We start from the raw sequence: 17,504 nt of genomic DNA, 5'->3' as shown, positions 1-17,504 counted from the left end.
GGAGTTATGACTAAACGAAAAACAGTGCTTAGAAGTCAACAGAGCTAAAAGGTTACTTGAGGGCGCACAAGACCTGGGTAAATCCAAAGTTCAGACCTACAGCGATGGAGGGCAGGCAGACTACAGGACTCAGACAGGTCCCTCTGATGAAGTACCATAGCTGGAGCAAAGCATCAACAGCGAGGATACGATGCATCGGTTCTGTTCACACAGTTGGGTCACTGCGTCAAAGACAAGCCTTGGAGTCGGAACCTCGGATCAGCCTTGTGTCATCGCAGAAACTTGCAGTCGGGTCCCAAGTTGTCATCAAGCCGTACAGGTATGTCTTTAGATCGGCACTGCGCTGGTTTCAATCGGCACAATGGTAACAATGCAGCGATTTTGCATCAAAACAGCTGCAGAATCCACTTCTGACGCCCAGGACTGGATGGGCACCGCAGGCAAGGGTAGGACTCCGAGAACACAGCTGCACCAGCAGAGTTGAAAGAAGTCTTTTTTGACCACGAGACCTCAGAAAACAGGAGGCAAGAAAGCAAGCCCTTGAAGTCACTCTGGGTTCAAGTGAGAAGGGTCCAGTCCTCAGCAAGGCAGAGATTACCAGGCAGCAGGGCAGTGCCACACAGCATTGAAAGAGTTCCTTTAAACAATCAGTCATACAGAGTGGCACAAAGGCCCAGTAATTTAATGTCTTGGTAGACTCAGAGCCTCAGTACTTATACCCAAATGTGCCTTTGAAGTGGGGAGGGGAGGGTGACTTCAAGGCAGCTCCTTGAAGTGCACAGGAACCCTTTCTTCACAGCTCTGTTGCCCATGCTATTTGTGGGGAGGGGGGGTAAACAGTGATTTGTATAGTGATATGACACAACCCATCCGGATGTAAGTGTGAGCTCCCTCTCCCCCTTCCTGCTCATGAAGGCTATCAGAATGCAGATGAATGCAGATAAGTCACCTGTCAAACCCACCATTCATGTGTTCGTGGCTGGCTAAAGAAAATGCACAAAGTGCAGCTGTCACCCAGCCCAGACGTGTAATGGAGACAGGCTTCAGGCCCACAGAGCAAAGTTAAAAGCGGCATTTCTAAAATAGTAATGTAAAATACAACTTTATTGTTAAAGAGGATTTATCATTACCATTCTTAAGACGTGAAACATGATGCAGCTACTCCTTTCTAATCAGGAATCACAGCTTGATAGTGTTTTAAAGAATTCCCAATGCTATACTATGAGAGTAGTAAGTCTCACAGTAGTGAAAAGCGAATTTAGCTGTTTGTCACTACCAGGACATGTAAAACGTAAAAGTACACATCCTACCTTTTAGGTACCCAGTACCCTGTCCTTAGAGCTACCTAGGGCCTGCTTTTAAAGTGTCATGTGTGTAATAAAAGGGGAGCTTAAAGCTTGGCAAGTGGTTTTAAATGCCAAGTTGAAGTGACAGTAAACTGCACACACAGGCCTTGCAATGGCAGGCCCGAGGCAGGTTTGAAACGTTACTTGTGTGTGTGGCACAATCAGTGCTGCAGGCCCACTAGTATCATGCCCTGGGCATATGGTACACCACTCTACGAGGGACTTACAAGTAAACTAAACATGCTAATCAGGTATTCAATGTCACCTTGAGCCTCTACCCCTCATGACTAGGTAGAGCGTCACTGCAACCTCGAAGAGGTTGGCCGTGGAGGATCGTAGTACACGTGCTGGTCTGTAGGGACATAGGAATTGTTTCAGAAAAGCAGGTCCAGTAGCGTGGATGGTCTTAAAAGCTATGCATAAGGCTTTGAATGTGAATCTATGTCTCACCGGTAACCAATGAAGTTGTCGGATGGTTTTAGAGATAGGTTTGAACTTGGGTATTCCTGTGATTAATCTAGCTGCTGGGTTCTGTACCAGCTGTAGTTTGTTCAGTACCTTTTCCTGAGCATTGACAAGAAGTGCGTTACAGTAGTCAATGCAGGATATGACCAGGGTAGTGACTGAGGTTTTTATTGTGCTTGTGGGAAGATAAGGTAACAGTTTCCTGATCTTTCTTATTGTGAAGAACGCAGAGGAGACCACAGTGTTAGCATGATGCATAAATGACAATTTGTTGTCGAAAGTCACTCCTAGGTTTCTAACCTTAGTAACCGGGGTGGGGGGGAGGTCCAAGATCTTCTGGCCACCAAGTGGGGGACCCGATGGGAGTGAGATTGCCGAAGACCATTACCTCGGTTTTATCCAAGTTTAGTTTAAGGCAATTCTCGGCCATCCAGTTGCTTATTGCCAACATTCCCTGTTGGAAGTTGGAGGCTACTTTCAGTCCGTTGTTGTTAACCGCCAGGTATGGTCGGCGTATGATGTTACCGCTAGATGATGAGCTTCAATGATCCTCGACAAGTCAGTCACGTAGATGTTAAAAAGTGCGGGACTTAGTGAGGATCCCTGGGGAACACCACGGGGTAGAACAAATGGTGAAGATGAAAAGTTGCAGAATGACACGGACTGCTCCCGGTTGGTTAGGAAGGAGGAAAGAAGGGAGATGGCATTTTTTTATATTCCTGTTGCCGTGACACGGTCGATCAGAGTGATACGATCGACAGTGTCAAATGCCGCGGAGAGGTCCAGCAGTATGAGCACTGCGGAACCTCCACCATCCAGTATCATCCTGATTTCATCTGATGCTTTGATCAAAGCGGTTTCTGTGCCGTGTACCTTCCTGAATCCAAATTGTGATTCGTCCAAGCAGTGATTGCGGTCAATGTATTCAGAAATCTGAACGTTCATAATTTTTCCCCAATTTTTGCTGGAAATGGTAGACATACTATTGGCCTGTAGCTGGTGACGTCGGCGGGGTCGAGCGTGCTTTTTTTGATGAGGGATTTAATTACCGTTTTTTCCAGATAGAAGGAAAACACCTGAGCTGAACATGGCGTTAAAGATGTCTGTGAGTTTGTGGCTGATGATTTCAGGAAATAATTTGAGTATTGCAGGGGGACAGGGATCGTTGGGGGAGCCTGAATTGATAGTTGTGAGAAAGTTGGAGACAAGTTCCGGGGACACCTGGTCAAAGTTCTGAAAAGTAGTGTAGGAAGGTGGATACCTGACTATGGTTACCCCAGATTTTTTGCCTAGCGTTTAGCTGGTTTTCGACTTAGTTGGCCTGGGATCCTGCTAATCAGGGTCCCAGGCTATCTGCTCTCTCTGTAAAATGGACTCCATGTACCCTAGGTAAATCTCCAATTGGACATTGGGTCACCTTATCAGCCCCTGTACAGTATACTATTGGTACCCAGGGCATAGGTGTATCCAAGGCCTACCAGGGGATGCAGCATATCTTTTGCCACCCCTGGCTGGCTATCGAAACTGACACAACTGGCTTATCACTCAGCTGGGGTAAGGTCGTGTAATCACCCCTTGCTTAGATATAGTATATCTATATCTGAACCTATAGCTGGAAACATATACACCTATAAGTCACTCCTATGGCAGGCCTTATCAATCCTGGAGGCAGAGTGCTTGTTTTTATGTGAGATGGTGCTCTAGCATGAGCTGAGCCTGTCTGCAGCTGTCGGGACCAACTCCCTTAGCTGTTCCGGGATATTGCCATACCATATACTCTTAAGTGCATTATAATCCTCGTGTTTACTTGCTAACTTTGGTAAGGCTTTATCAAAACATGTCGTGTAAGGTGTCATACGCTTTGGAATACTACCCCCTCACCAGTCCTGGCGACGTGGGTAGCATTCCACCCTTCTAGAGGGAGAAGACATGTTACTTTGCTTAAACGCGGTTAAATCATACCAGAGCCCCAGCATCACAAAATGGATGCTGCTGCCACAGACACGAGTCTGGCCTCCTGCTGCTGACCGAAACTACAGCAGGGGAGGCCTGGACAATTGGTATCCTGTCACAGGGAGGTGTTACACCACCCCAGACAGGAGATAGTGGATTGTAGCAGGGAGGGTTGAATGATTATGAAACTAGACACTGCCTGGGGAGCACAAGGCTTCCCATGCATAGTCCAGTTCAAACCGGTGCTGGGACACTCCAGTCCCTGCTCTGGCACAAAACTGGACAAAGGGAAAGGGGTGTAACCACCCCCTTCCTGGGTCCCACCCATAGGAGGGACCTAGCAGGTAATCCAGCCCCTTGATTATGGAATAAAGGTCGGAGCTGTGCCCAGGAGCATTAGATTATCCTGAACGAAACTTTGATACAGAACTCTGGACCCTTAGACATCCCACTCGACGTGGAAGACTGAAGAATCTCCCTTGTGGTCAAGGAGTGACCACCCTGTGCAAACAGGCACCATCCAGCGCCCAATGGTTTGCTTTGTTGCAGTTCCCGCCAGAACTCGAGAAACAGAGATCAACAAGACCCAGCTTCCCTGACTTCTTACAGCCCGATCCACAGTTCCAGCGAATCTGAGACCCGTGGAGGCGACGTGAAGCGTGGAACCGGCCATCTTGAAAAGACTGCAAAGTGCTGACCGTGCAGCTTCCGAGGCACCCTTGAAGCTGTGCATTAGTGTTTGAGAAGCCCCAGCCCCGAGCAGCTTGTGCACCAAAGATCTCCCCTCCACACTCATCGAGTGCTGCGTGGGGCCCTTTTGCATTTTCCTGCTTGACGCGTTGGTCAGGTCGCTTGCCTGTTGGCTAGTGGCCCCAGAACCGCCGAACCTTTGAATTTACACTGCTAGTCTGGTTGCTCCAGACTGTCCCTTGCTCCCCTGAAAAGGAGCCACCGCTCTGACCTTGCTGGTCCGAGTAAGAAGCGATCTTTTAGTCCGGCGTGGGTTGCATTTGCCAAGGCCTGTTAACTCCGATCTGGAAGCCGACACTGCCTACAGCGAGAACCTTTGTGGGACAGGTCGTGATCCACTCCTGGTCATCGTCGATGCCCCCGAGTCCACATGGCAGCGGAGACAGCGTCACAACAACCACCTGATTGCACCCAACATCGCCTGGTTCCTTCCTGGTTCCATCCTGGTCACTGGCTAGTGACCCAGACTCTGCCCACTCTGCTTTCAGGTACTCTACATCTTCGATCCACCCTTGGATCCAACCGGACTCCTCTATCCTGGCCGCCTGCAGCATCTTCATCTCCAGGCTCCATAGATCTTCACGACGAAACCCGACACACTTTGGCACCTATGCACCCGCTTCCTGTGGGTGAGGTAACGATCTAACACCGGTGCTCCTGTATTGGTTTACACCTCTAGTGTCCTAGTTTAAAGTAGGGTCATTCTATTCCAGTCGGAAGACTTCCAAAACAGTAACTCGATAAATTTTACGCGCCATTGGCTTTGCATTGGTGCATGCGTGTGCTTTAGGCACAGCACCCGTGTTCCGCGGGCCTCTCCCGACTTCATCACTGCTAGTCCCGAGTAGCCCCAGCGATTCACAATGCCCTAGGCCTTACCATTGTTCGAGAGGTGGTACTTATACTACTATTTTAGTATATGGTTTGAGTGGCCACCGGGCCTATCCAAAATTGTGCAACTTTTGAATGTTTAACTGTGCTTTTGTTTAAACGCTTGTGCCTCTGCAATCATAAAGAGTACAGAGGATTATTCTAGTAATAAATACATATATTTTTATAATATATAACTTGTGTGGTGTCCTTTCATTTGATATTACAGGATTGCATATGGTAAAACAGCTGGCTTTACATGCCCTCTTGAGTTTAGCCTAAGACTGCTTAGTCCATGCTACCCCTAGGATAGCTGGTCTATAAGGTTGACTTTACAACCACCACCATAGGGGATTGTTTGGACTGATACAGGGTGCCCACAGAACTGTGGACATCATACATCAGGCCAACTTCTCACAAGTAGGATTATTTTTATTAACTGATGCGGAGCTTGCAGAATCATGAGTAGATTTAGGACTAGATGGTAAAAGAAAGAGTCCTGCAGAGGAGGTAGTATGTTTATGGAAATTGGAATAAGTGTTGCAGACCTTTTCTTGAAAGTCAGTTGCTAGGGAGTCACACATTGATTGAGGTGGGTTTATCATGTCCCGATAGGTGTGTGACAACCTGGTAGAGTTGTTTAACTGAGTCCTGTGCTGAATTAATTTGATTGTTATAGAATTTGCTTTTTTCAGAAATGATAATTTGTTTGTATTTAGTTACTTTTTGTTTGTAACAGGATTTTTCATCCGGATCGTAGTTTTGGCGCCATTTCCGTTCTTGCCGCCTACAGCTTTGTTTTTCAAGCCTAAGGGTCCGATTAAACCATGGAGCAGAATTTGAAATTCTATTAGTGGATCTTTTCTTAGTAGGGACTGTTACGTCTATTATATTTTGAAGCCAGTTGGTGTGTGTAATGGCTGCTACTTCTGGATCTAAGATATTAACTGTCTGTGTATTATGTAATTTATGATTAAATTCAACCAGATCGATACTTTTCCAAGCTTTAAAATTAGTGGAAGTAGAAGATATAGAGGGAGGGGGGGGGTGGAGTTTGTGATATTAAAAAGTATTGCGGAATGGTCCGTCCAAGTTAGTGGAAGGGTGTTTTCTATGGAGAGTGAGTTAAGGTTGGAGAATAGTCCATCCAACGTATGATTCGCAGAGTGCGTAGGGGATTGTGCTAATTGTGTTAGGCATACTGCTTTCATTTCGGTCAAAAGGGCTATAGTGTCTGAATTGCCAAGGGCTTCTAAATGGAAGTTAAAATCTCCAAAAATGGTGAAATTATTTTCCCCTGCTATGGGTTCTAGGAGATAATTCAAAGATGATAGGAACATAGTTCGTGGACCTGAAGGGCGGTATAAGAGAATGCCTCTAAATGAATTGGAGTAGGGAATTAAAAAAGAAAAATGAATTGCTTCACATGAGGTAATGGGCATGGGCTCTATTCGCAGTGTGTAGTTGTTGCGATAGATTATGGCTATGCCTCCTAGTTTTTTTAAAAGCCTATCACATCTAGTGTTCGTGTAACCTTCAGGAGATGCTGTGGTAAAGTCGGGTCGACAAGAAGGGTCCCCCCATGTCTCGGTGAGAAAAAGGATATCTAGATTCCAAGTTTCTGTGATATTGGCAATTTCATATTTATGTTTCGGTAATGATCTTACATTAATAAGAGCTGATCGAACAATTTTAGGCACTTTGTTTTGTTTATTTTTGGTGAGGCATTGTAAGTGAGGGTTTTTCATTAAAAGGAGAGAGCAGGCAGGGCAGGTAAAGGGGGAATAATTTAATTGGTCTAAATCAATAGGGTTGCAATTATGAAATGGTTTGTTCAAGGCTTTTAAATGTTCAGGTTTATATATTAGATTGGGAGGATGATGTTCTTGTGTAGAACCGGCAGAGGGGATGGCCCTGGGCACGGTCAAGGCACGGACTGGTGACATAGTGATTAAATAGTGGTTTGGCGGCAGACTTGCCTGCTAACCATTGCGCTGAGGGGACCGGAAGTGAGTGAACTTGCCGGTATTGGCTTCCCTCCACTCAAACTGCGGGCAGCGGTGGACCGGGGGAGTCAATAAGTAAATGCCAAACAAATCTGCAATTTAAATTACAAACAGTAAGAAATTAAAAAGGAACACACAGTCAAAAACAAACATGCGTCTGGAGCGAAATTACGAGGCTCCTTACACGTGGCTTTGCGTGTGAGTCTAAATTCACCAAGCGGTCAGCTCTATCCATGAGTGGTCCCACTGCCCCCCTCCCTGCCAAAATGCCAGCCGCCACTGAGTGCCAGTGCTCCCTGTTGGCAGCCACAGTCTCAAATCCTGCTGCGGACCGGTAAACCAGATTAGACTCCAGAGGGTGGCGGCGCTGGATCCCAATATAGCCATATTGCTGAGAAATGTGTCATATTCTGAATGGTGTCCATTTAAGCAGGGTCAACCCTGGTCATTTCAGGCTTGCCTGATCCTAAGATGGCCACCGCCAGGGACAACTAACAGGTGGAGATGCTCCCTGACGAATCCCTGAGCAATATAACAGGCAATCAACTGAGCAGATAACAAGAAGACCCCTGAAAGACTCAGTAATTGGACAAGCTCTATTCTGACAGACCCCTAAAAGACATGCAGACCCTGGTGCTGCTCATCATGCTGATCCTATGCTTAGTTTGCACCCCCTTTCATCCGGATTATAGAAAATTAGGGGGACCCTCGGAATTCGTATATCAAGTACTCATCCCCCCCTGCCTATCCTCCAGTCATTGACTCCATGAACCCTCCATCGACAGCTGAGATCCAGCCTTTTTGACTGATGCCCGGTGAAGCTACCTCACGAACTAAAGAGGAGATGGGCTATGGTTTCCCTCCTTGGCTATCACCTGTCCAACCGGACTTTAGGCAAACGCTCCTGTGTCTCTCCTGACCTTATCTCCCCCCTCTCCCTTCCCTCACCCCTCCGCTCGTACTCTATCCAACTTCTGTCCTTTGCCCTCACCTGCCACTGCCCTTTGCCCCCACCCTGTTTTTTTGGGGGGGGGGCTTTCTTCCCTCGCCACTTGAGACTGAACTATTTTGTCTGATGCCCGATGGAGCTACCTAGTTTAGCTATAGGGGAGATTGGCCGTGGATTCCCTCCTTGGTCGTCACCTACCCAGTCGGTCTTTAGACAGACTTCCTTTCGTCTCTCCTTGTTGTCTCTTCCCTTATCCTCCCTTTCTCACCTCCCCTGCCCCCTCCACTACTTTCCTCTCTCCTTTCTCTCCTCTCCTAATTACATCGCCTATTTTTTGATGCAATGTGTAATTGTTGATCTTTTTCTGTTACATTGTTGATTCTCATGTAAAGCGCTATGATACCTTCGGGTCTAGCCAGCGCCAAATAAAACTCATTAAATACAAATAAATAAATAAAATAAATAAATGCTGGGGGAAGTGGAGAGCGGGCACAGATAATGTGTTAATGTCCATCCTACAGTGCCTAGATATGTGCTTTATGAGTAGTCTGGTGGCTTTGTTTACTATGTATCAAGAAGGAGTGTACCTTTGCGGAAGCTAATTTTTACCGTCATTTACACAAACTAATTAGTGCAAATTCAACATTGTTGCCACCTGACCACTGCAATCGATTGGTGAAAATTCCCATGTCACCAGGCATCAGAAGAATTAAGACATCATGATGTACTATAGGAATACACATTAATCCTAGCTTCAAACTCACCCCTCTGCCTCGCCTTCTCTTAGAAGCCCTTGTAGCACCTATAAAACCATCTGAACAGCCTCAAGTGTAATTCGGATAAATCCGAGATACTTTTCTTTGGATGTCCTTCGGAACCGGATTGGCATGGTTGGTGGCCTGCCGACAAGTTCCCTCCAGCTCAGGCTTCTAAATGGGCTAAGAACCTGGGAATTAAAATCGACAATGGGCTTACGCTCAAATCCCAGGTGGCAACCCTTACAGGGACTTGTTTCGGTATCCTCAGGATGCTTCGAAAGTTTTTTCCTTTGCTGTCTGAGGAACATCGGAGAATAACTGTACAGGCCCTTATCGGATCCAGATTAGATTATGCTAACAGTCTGTATCTGGGTCTCCCAGAATACCTTCTACAGCGTATGCAGGTTACCCGGAATGCTGCAGCACGAGCTATTTTCGGCCTGCATCGTCGAGCCAGTGCCTCAAACTTGCTGCAATCCCTCCATTGGCTCCCCATACGGAAGAGGATAATGTTCAAGGCCTTGACATTAGCCCACAAAGCACTGCACGCCACGGGTGCAAAATACCTACAGAAGAGGCTGGATTTTTACCGGCCGACACGATCCTTAAGATCGGAGTCTCTAGCACTTGCTGTAGTTCCCCGTACTCTGGGAACTCTGCAGCCTGAACCCTGCGTGCACCATTCTATGCATAGGTGCTGGGGGTCCTGGCTTCGAAGGTGCTTTAATATCCATTCTTCAAATGGACTTTAGTTTTGGGCAGACACTGATCTCACAATAGTGCCTAGACATCTGCACTGAGAGTAAGCACTATGGAGCAGCTCCAGTTTAATACTGGGAGATTGGTCAGGGCTCAATTCCCACACTAGCGCGTAGATATCTGTATGGATATATTAATAGTACTACATTAAGTAGAATGCTTCTTTCCAAAAAAATGTAAACCCCATTTACAATGTACTCCCATGTTGTGCCAAGATCTGCAGGTCTTCTTGCCTGCGAGAGCTCAATCCTAATTTTTGCAAAAAAGTTAAGATCCTTGTTAACTCAGTAGAGAAGCTTCCACCATGCATCTCTTCTTCAAGGTCTTTGCACCTTTTCTCCCACCATGCATCTCTTCTTCAAGGTCTTTGCACCTTTTCTCCCACCATGCATCTCTTCTTCAAGGTCTTTGCACCTTTTCTCCCACCATGCACCTTTTCTGATGAGAACAAAGGTCACTTGCTGCAGCTCCTGCCATCAGCAGTTCACTTTCTCTCATGTAAATACTTCTGCTGCGTATTAAAGGAAATCTATAAAAGTCATGTGATTTTTGAGATTTATTAGCATCATCTGCTTAATAACATTGAAGATACCCTGCTTAGTTTCACGATAACTCACCTCTGTGTTTGTTGTTTATAAACATGGCCTAGTCTTGGAGTATCTGCATTGGGAGTGGGCACTATAGAGCAGCTCTACTCCTGTCCCGAGAGTTGACAGGAGCTCCAATCCAGCAGTACTGCCCAGACCTCTGCATTGAGAGTAGGCGCTATAGAGTAGGTAGGCCTCCTCAGCCTCAGATCCCTAGGAACTGATGCCATTCATCTAACACTAGTGCCTAGATATCCGCTTTGGGAACAGGCGCTATAAAGCACCCGTCTTCTATCCTCCTTGTGGTAGGTGAGAGGTCCACTCTTCTCACACTAGTGCCTAGGTATCTGCTTAGGGAATAGGTGTGATGAAACTGCTCGGCCTCCATCCTTCTAACTGTGGGTGAGGGATCCACTAATCTCACACTAGTTATGTTATGTTACGTTACGTTATGTTATGTTATGTTACATTATACCGTATTTGTTGAACGCGCGGCTACTCTGAGGAGTGTCCCGGCGTTGTCTCAAAAAACCCACGACAGAGCAGTGTGCACAGGAAACAGTGCGCATCTCCTCTACTGTTGGAAAAGCCAGGTTTTCAAATGCCGCCTGAAACTAAGGAGATCCTGTATCTGTCTCAGAGAGGGAGGCAGGCTATTCCATAGCTTTGCTGCTGCTATCTGAAAGGAGTGCCCCCCTTTCGAAACCGAAAGCACCAGGGCACGGTTGTCAGATGCTGCGACGATGACCGCAGGGTTCTGGATGGGGTATAGGGCTGGATTTTGTTAATGAGGTAGGGAGCTCCAATGTTGTGGAGAGCCTTAAAAGCCAGCACCAGAGCTTTAAAGTTAACCCTCTTTTTCACTGAGAGCCACTGCGGGGACTTCAAACAAGGGGACACGTGAGTCCTGGAGCCGACCCTCAGTATGGCCCTCGCCGTCGCATTTTGCACCACCTGTAGGAGGCCAGGTAGGTCTTAGGGAAGGCCCTGGTAAAGCACATTGACATAGTCCAGCCTTGACGTGATCAAGGCTTTCCCATACGAGAAAGGGAGCAGAGGGAGAACATTTCTCATAATTTTTAACAGCCCAAAACAGGTGCCGGCCACCGCTTGGACCTGGGACTTCATAGACATGTCTGCGTCCAGTTTCACTTCAAGATTTACAGTGGTCACTCGGCAGGCAGGGGGGGGCAAATTCTGGGGCCACCATTGGCGCCATTCATCGTCCAGAGTGTGTCTAAAAAAGATCATTTCAGACTTATCTGAATTACATAGCAGTTGGTTGTGTTTGAACCAGGCAAACACCTTGGCCAAGCATGTGCTGATTTTGTTTCCTCTTAACGCTGCATCTTTATCACAAGTAAACAGCAGCTGAGTGTCATCGGCATAAGATATAACTTTTGTGCCATGCTGTTCTGCTATGAGTGCGAGGGGGGGGCATATAAATGTTAAACAAGGTTGGGCTTAGAACCGAACCCTGTGGCACTCCTACATTCAACGGAGTAATGGTGGCCGAGAAAGGGGGGATCAAACAGTTTGCTGGCGACTTTCCATAAAGGAAGTCTGTGCAGAAGTAGATTGGGTGGCACGGTATCGAAAGCTGCCAATAGGTCTAATAGTATCAGTACAGCTTTCCCTCCTTGGTAAGAGTAGTTTTGATCGTCTCAGTAGTAGAGCCGTCTCCGTACTGAAGTTGGCTCTAAAAACCGACTGGCTTGAGGGCAGAACATGGGTAGCCTCAACGAAATCAGTGATGACAGCATTGACATACATCTCCAAAGCCTAGGAGAAGTAAGGCAGCAGAGATATCGGTCTATAGTTGCTGGCTACCGCTGGATCCACTGAGGGTTTTTTCAGGAGCGGGAGGTTCTTTCCGTGCTTCCAGCTGTCCGGCATCGAACCCTCAGAGAAAGATAAGTTTAAGACTCTGTGGACGGCAGGGTTCAAGACCTCAGCAATCAATGCCTGAATTTTAGCAGGACAGGGGTCAGAAGGAGAGCCGGACTTCAATGCCTTCATAATTTTGAGTGAAGTAGCCGTAGGAATAGGGGGAAACTCCAGAAGAGTTGCATCAGCAACTGAGCCAGTTGGCGAGGGCAAGTCAGAAGTACCCATGCTATCAAGGACCACAGAGCCAAACGAATCCTGGATAGTTTTTGTTTTACTGTAAAAGTACTGCGCAATATGAATTGTCTATTCATAGGTGGGGGTGAAAGGGCTTTTTATGGCATTGGGGGAAGAAAATTCTTTAACTATCTTAAACAGTTCCCTACTACTATTTCCGGCTAGCTCAATTTTGGAGGCCAGAAATAATTTTTTTCCCTCACGGACTCAGACATAGTGAACTTTTAGTGCCAGTTTGTAGATTGTTTTACTCAGAGGATCGTACTTTTTCCTCCAAATGCGTTTAAGGTTTTTGCATGCACTTTTGCTTTTTCTGAGCAGCTCGGTGAACCACAGAGCCGAGGCTCTGCCTTGCTTGGCTACTCGAGTTTTGGACGGGGCAAGTTGCATGGTCTACTCCTGGAGCCACCCTTCCAATGAGAGCACATTATGCTCCAGGGTGCCATTTGTGGGGATGGTGTCCAGACTGAGTGTAGCTGCCAAGGCCACCGGTGTTAGCTGCTCGAAAGATCGAAAAGTCCTGGCCCGCTGCTTACAGTAGGATTGAGACCTTCCCGGTGCTTTGCGTATCTTAAAAGTGACCAGAAAACTATCAGAGCAGATAATAGGGAGCGGCAGAGCTGTCTCAATCTTAACTGTTGAGAAAATCTGGTGCAGGATATGACCCTTTTCATGGGTGGGAGACGAGACAAAGGGAGTAAAGTTGAAGGTGCTAAGAGATTCACATAACTTCATAGATTATGAGTCTGCAGGTTGATCCAGATGTTAAAACGCCCCAGGACCAGGCACCGACTGTACTTGGCCACTATCAGAGAAATAGCATGGCCTAGGGACTCCAAAAAGTGCCCTGCCAGCCCAGGTGGACGGTACATTACTGCCCCAGCAAGAGACTGGTGAGCAGAAATCATCAGACGGAAGCCAAGGCTCTCGGCCCCCTCAAGCTCTTCAATGGGTAATGGTCGGCAAGGGAGGTCATTTTTATGAATGATCGCCACACCACACCCCTCCCGCGGGGTCTATCCTTCCTCATTATCATATACCCCGGGGGGGGGAATGGGGGGGCAGTAGCGATGGGCGGGTTTGAGCCCTCGTTGAGCCAAGTTTCAGTGACAAACATTATGTCAGGTTCGGACTCACTGAGGAGATCGAAGAGCTGTAGCTCATGTTTTTTTATGGACCTGGTATTCAGAAGGGCTGCCTTCAGGTGCTCTCCTATCACTAGTGCCGAGAAATCTACAGTGGAGTAGGCGCTATAAAGCAGTTCTGCCTCTATCCTCCTAGACTTGAGGGATCCACTCTTCTCACACTAGTGCCTAGATATCTGCCTTGGGAATAGGCGCTTGAAAGCAGCTCAGCCTCTATCCTTCTAACTGTAGCTGAGGGCTTCACTCATATCACCGTATTGCCGGGATAGCTGCATTGGAGTAGGCATTATAGAGCAGCTCGTCTCCTCAGCTTTATACTTCTGGGAGATGGCAATGGCTGCACTGGTCTCAGACTAGTGCCTAGACATGTAAACTGGGAGTCAGCAGTTTAGGGCAAATCGGCCGGTACCATTCTTTGAGCTGGCTAGAGCTCCAATTTCCTAGATATGTCCATTCAGAACAGGCTCTATAGAGGAGCTCTGCATCTATCCCCCTGGGAGACGGTGACAGCCAAATCTTCGCCAGGGAATCCTGTCCTATGCTGCGTCCCCCCTCTGACTCTACTCCATGGAATCCTGCTCTGTGTTCTTCTCCTGGTTCTTGACTTTCGTGACTTAGGTGCTTCCCGCCTTGTTTTGGTTTTTGAGATGGTCTCTGTCAATACCCACGACCTGAACCCACCATTTTGTCTGATGACCCTTGATAGTTTTTCTCTTTTTCCTGGACGGCCTTAAATTTATATGTAAATATGTATTATATAATTGTCCAAGCCTAATGGCTGTTAAAATGTATTCCTGTGTGAATTTGTTATATGTATATATTGAATTCTAACCACTAGTATATGTAGTATACTTTTATACATACTACCATTCCTATGTGATTTTAGAGTTTATCTGTTTGTATCTCTTCCTTGAGTGACTTTCAACTTGTACATGTACAATTTTTTCCTGTTTTTATCTCTTCCTTGTGTGACTTTACACCTTCTGCATTTGCAATTCTTTTTCATGTTTTTATCTCTTCCTTGTGTGACTTTACACCTTGTACATTTGCATTTTTTTTCCTATTTTTCTCTTCCTTGAGTGACTTTACACCTTGTACATTTGCATTTTTTTCTGTTTGTTTCTCTTATGTAACTCATGTAATCCAAAGTCCTTATGTAACGCAACTGGTTCTTTTGTAAAGTGCTCTGACACCTTCGGGTAATGTTCGCGCTATATAAAATCACATTAAATAAATAAAATAAAAATAAATAAATAAATGATATCACACTCAGAGGCATTTTATATTACACTTCACTTTGCACTTTGAACTTGGTGTGATCTTGGAGCCTGGCTAGAACTACAGATGTATCACTAAAGGAGACCAGAGTTCCTGAGAAATCGTATCATGTGAGGGAGAGTCTCGGATACTGAAGGAGACCAGAGTTCCTGTGACCTCGTATCATGTGAGGGAGTGTCTTGGATACCGAGAGAGACCAGGGTTCCTGTGACCTCGTATCGTGTGAGGGAGAGTCTCGGATACTGAAGGAGACCAGAGTTCCTGTGACCTCGTATCATGTGAGGGAGAGTGTCCGATACCGAGAGAGACCAGGGTTCCTGTGACCTCGTATCATGTGAGGGAGAGTCTCCGATACCGAGGCAAGTTCAAGCAGGTCACCTAAGGCGACAATTTCCTCCCTATTTGGCTTGGGCCCTCCTCCTCACGAGCCCAATCAATTTCAACCATGGGAACGTCAGTGTCCAGTTTCCCTTGTCCCTTCGCTCCCTCTCTTTCTTGGCAGTTGTCTGGGCCACTGTTCCAAGCTTCAGGTGCACTTGACTCCCTACGTGGGCAGCCACGGACTGTGTAGTCATAAAGTCCCACTCAAGCAATCCCTACATCTCTAAGTGAGACCTGAGCTCTATCTCCCTCCAGGTCATGTGCTCCAGGCCGTTGCCCATCTACAGGCATGCCAGGGCTTACAGTTGCTTTCAGAGAACAAGAGACCTACCCCATTCAAAGGGAACCAGGGCCACCGGCAGATGGCTCTCATGATTATCGACTATGATTTGGTGGAATATGTTCAGAAGTAGCTTCTCAGAAGACACCAGCTGACAATTTACAGTAGTTATGCTGGCTCCTGTATCTTGCACAACCTCCACCTGTTGCCCATTTATGGTGACCTATACTTGGAAGTATTGGCAGGTATATGGGCTTTCAGCACAATCTCCTTTTCCCCCACAGAAACTAGGGTGACCTCTAGCTCTTTCCCAAAGCTAACTGGGACTGTCTCCTCTACCAGTGCTACACTTGCAAACTCAAGTATCTGCCCGCCGGTAGGGGTTGTGCCCTCTTGGGACATTTGGAGTTGCCCTTGGAGTGCCCATACTTGTAGCACTGAGAACATTGATGTACAAACCTCCCTGTGTTATGATCAAAGACCCCTTTTTCCTAGGATCAGACTGAGACTGGTTACCACTGCTCCCTTGAGAATTATTTTGGGGGCCTTTAGAGAACTCTTCACTTTTAAGTTTTTCTCCCTCCTCTTTCTGCTGTCCCACACCCAACCATTCAGTGCCTTGCTGGAGTAGTCCACAAAATCTACCCAGGATTGGTTGAGTAGCTTCTGGCTGTTCCTGAACCTCTGGCAGTACTTCCAAGGGGTCAGCACAAATTTAGCAATTAGAATGGCCGTCATAGAGGTGTACTTGGTTTAGTCCCCAATATCTAGTGTCAGAGGCATGTCCCACTCAACAGTAGGCATTTATTTCCACAGATCACCCCCCTCCACCCCCAAGTGCTTGTCAGGTAACTTGTGAATCCTGAATGGTACCTCGTAGGCAGAAAACTATTTATCTATGTCTTTCCCCACCAGCACTAACTGGGTACCAAATCCTTGGGTATGCGAACCTGCTTCTCTCCTTCAAGTACTGCAGGTCTGCTACCATCATTACTGCTGGAATCTGCCAGTCTGGCTTTGATGTCTAGCTCCCTTAAGCTCCTCTCATGAGCCATTTACATATTTTTCTCTTCCAAGGCCTTTACAGCTATCTTCTACTATGTTTCTTAAATGTAGTCATCTGCAGCTTGAATTCCCTCTTCTTCCTTCTGTCCCCCAGTTCCTCTGGGTATAGGTCATGAGATGGGACACTGCTTCCTGCGTTGGCAGAGGGCACTATTCCAGGGTCACATTATCCATCATCTACTCCAGATGGTTCCTCTGGGGGCTATTCTCAAGCCCCTCTATCCTCTCTGGTGGTCTCACCCAGTAAGGAGTGAACTTCTTTCTAGGCCCTCAGCATCTTATGCAACTCCACCTTCCTGGAGGTGCTCTTGACAGGAAGTCCAAACTCCTTGCAGAAGTTTCTGAGCTGGGCCACTGTGTATTCCTCAATCTTGGCCAGCTCAAATTCCATGCTTGTGGTTGTAGATCCCGCACCCAGAGACATGGTTTTGGAGAAGAATCCCAAATGCCAAACGGGAGAATTTAAAATTCAAATCGGTCTTGGATGTGGAATGGTTGTGTACACTAAGGGTCTAATTACAAATTTGGCTGTCCATGGGACAGCCGAACATGTGGTGGCTGTCCACCCACCGTTTTATGACTAGAGTGGTGGAACCACCACAGGACTGCTGCTACCACCGGGATTCTTTATTCCATGTCAGTGGTCCAGCGGTCAGAGGCAGCAACATGCTGGTGGTACAGCTGCTGCACTGCCAAGCATATTATGAGTTTCCTCACTGCCTTCCTTTTCATGATAGTGAGCCTGCCATGAAAAGGGTGGCGGTGAGGAAACTAAAGGGGCCCTACAG

Source organism: Lissotriton vulgaris, chromosome 5, assembly GCF_964263255.1.
Source record: "Lissotriton vulgaris chromosome 5, aLisVul1.2, whole genome shotgun sequence".
NCBI classification, from domain to species: Eukaryota; Metazoa; Chordata; class Amphibia; order Caudata; family Salamandridae; genus Lissotriton; species Lissotriton vulgaris.
The sequence above is the reverse complement of the archived record's forward strand: the minus strand, read 5'-3'. Positions refer to the sequence as shown.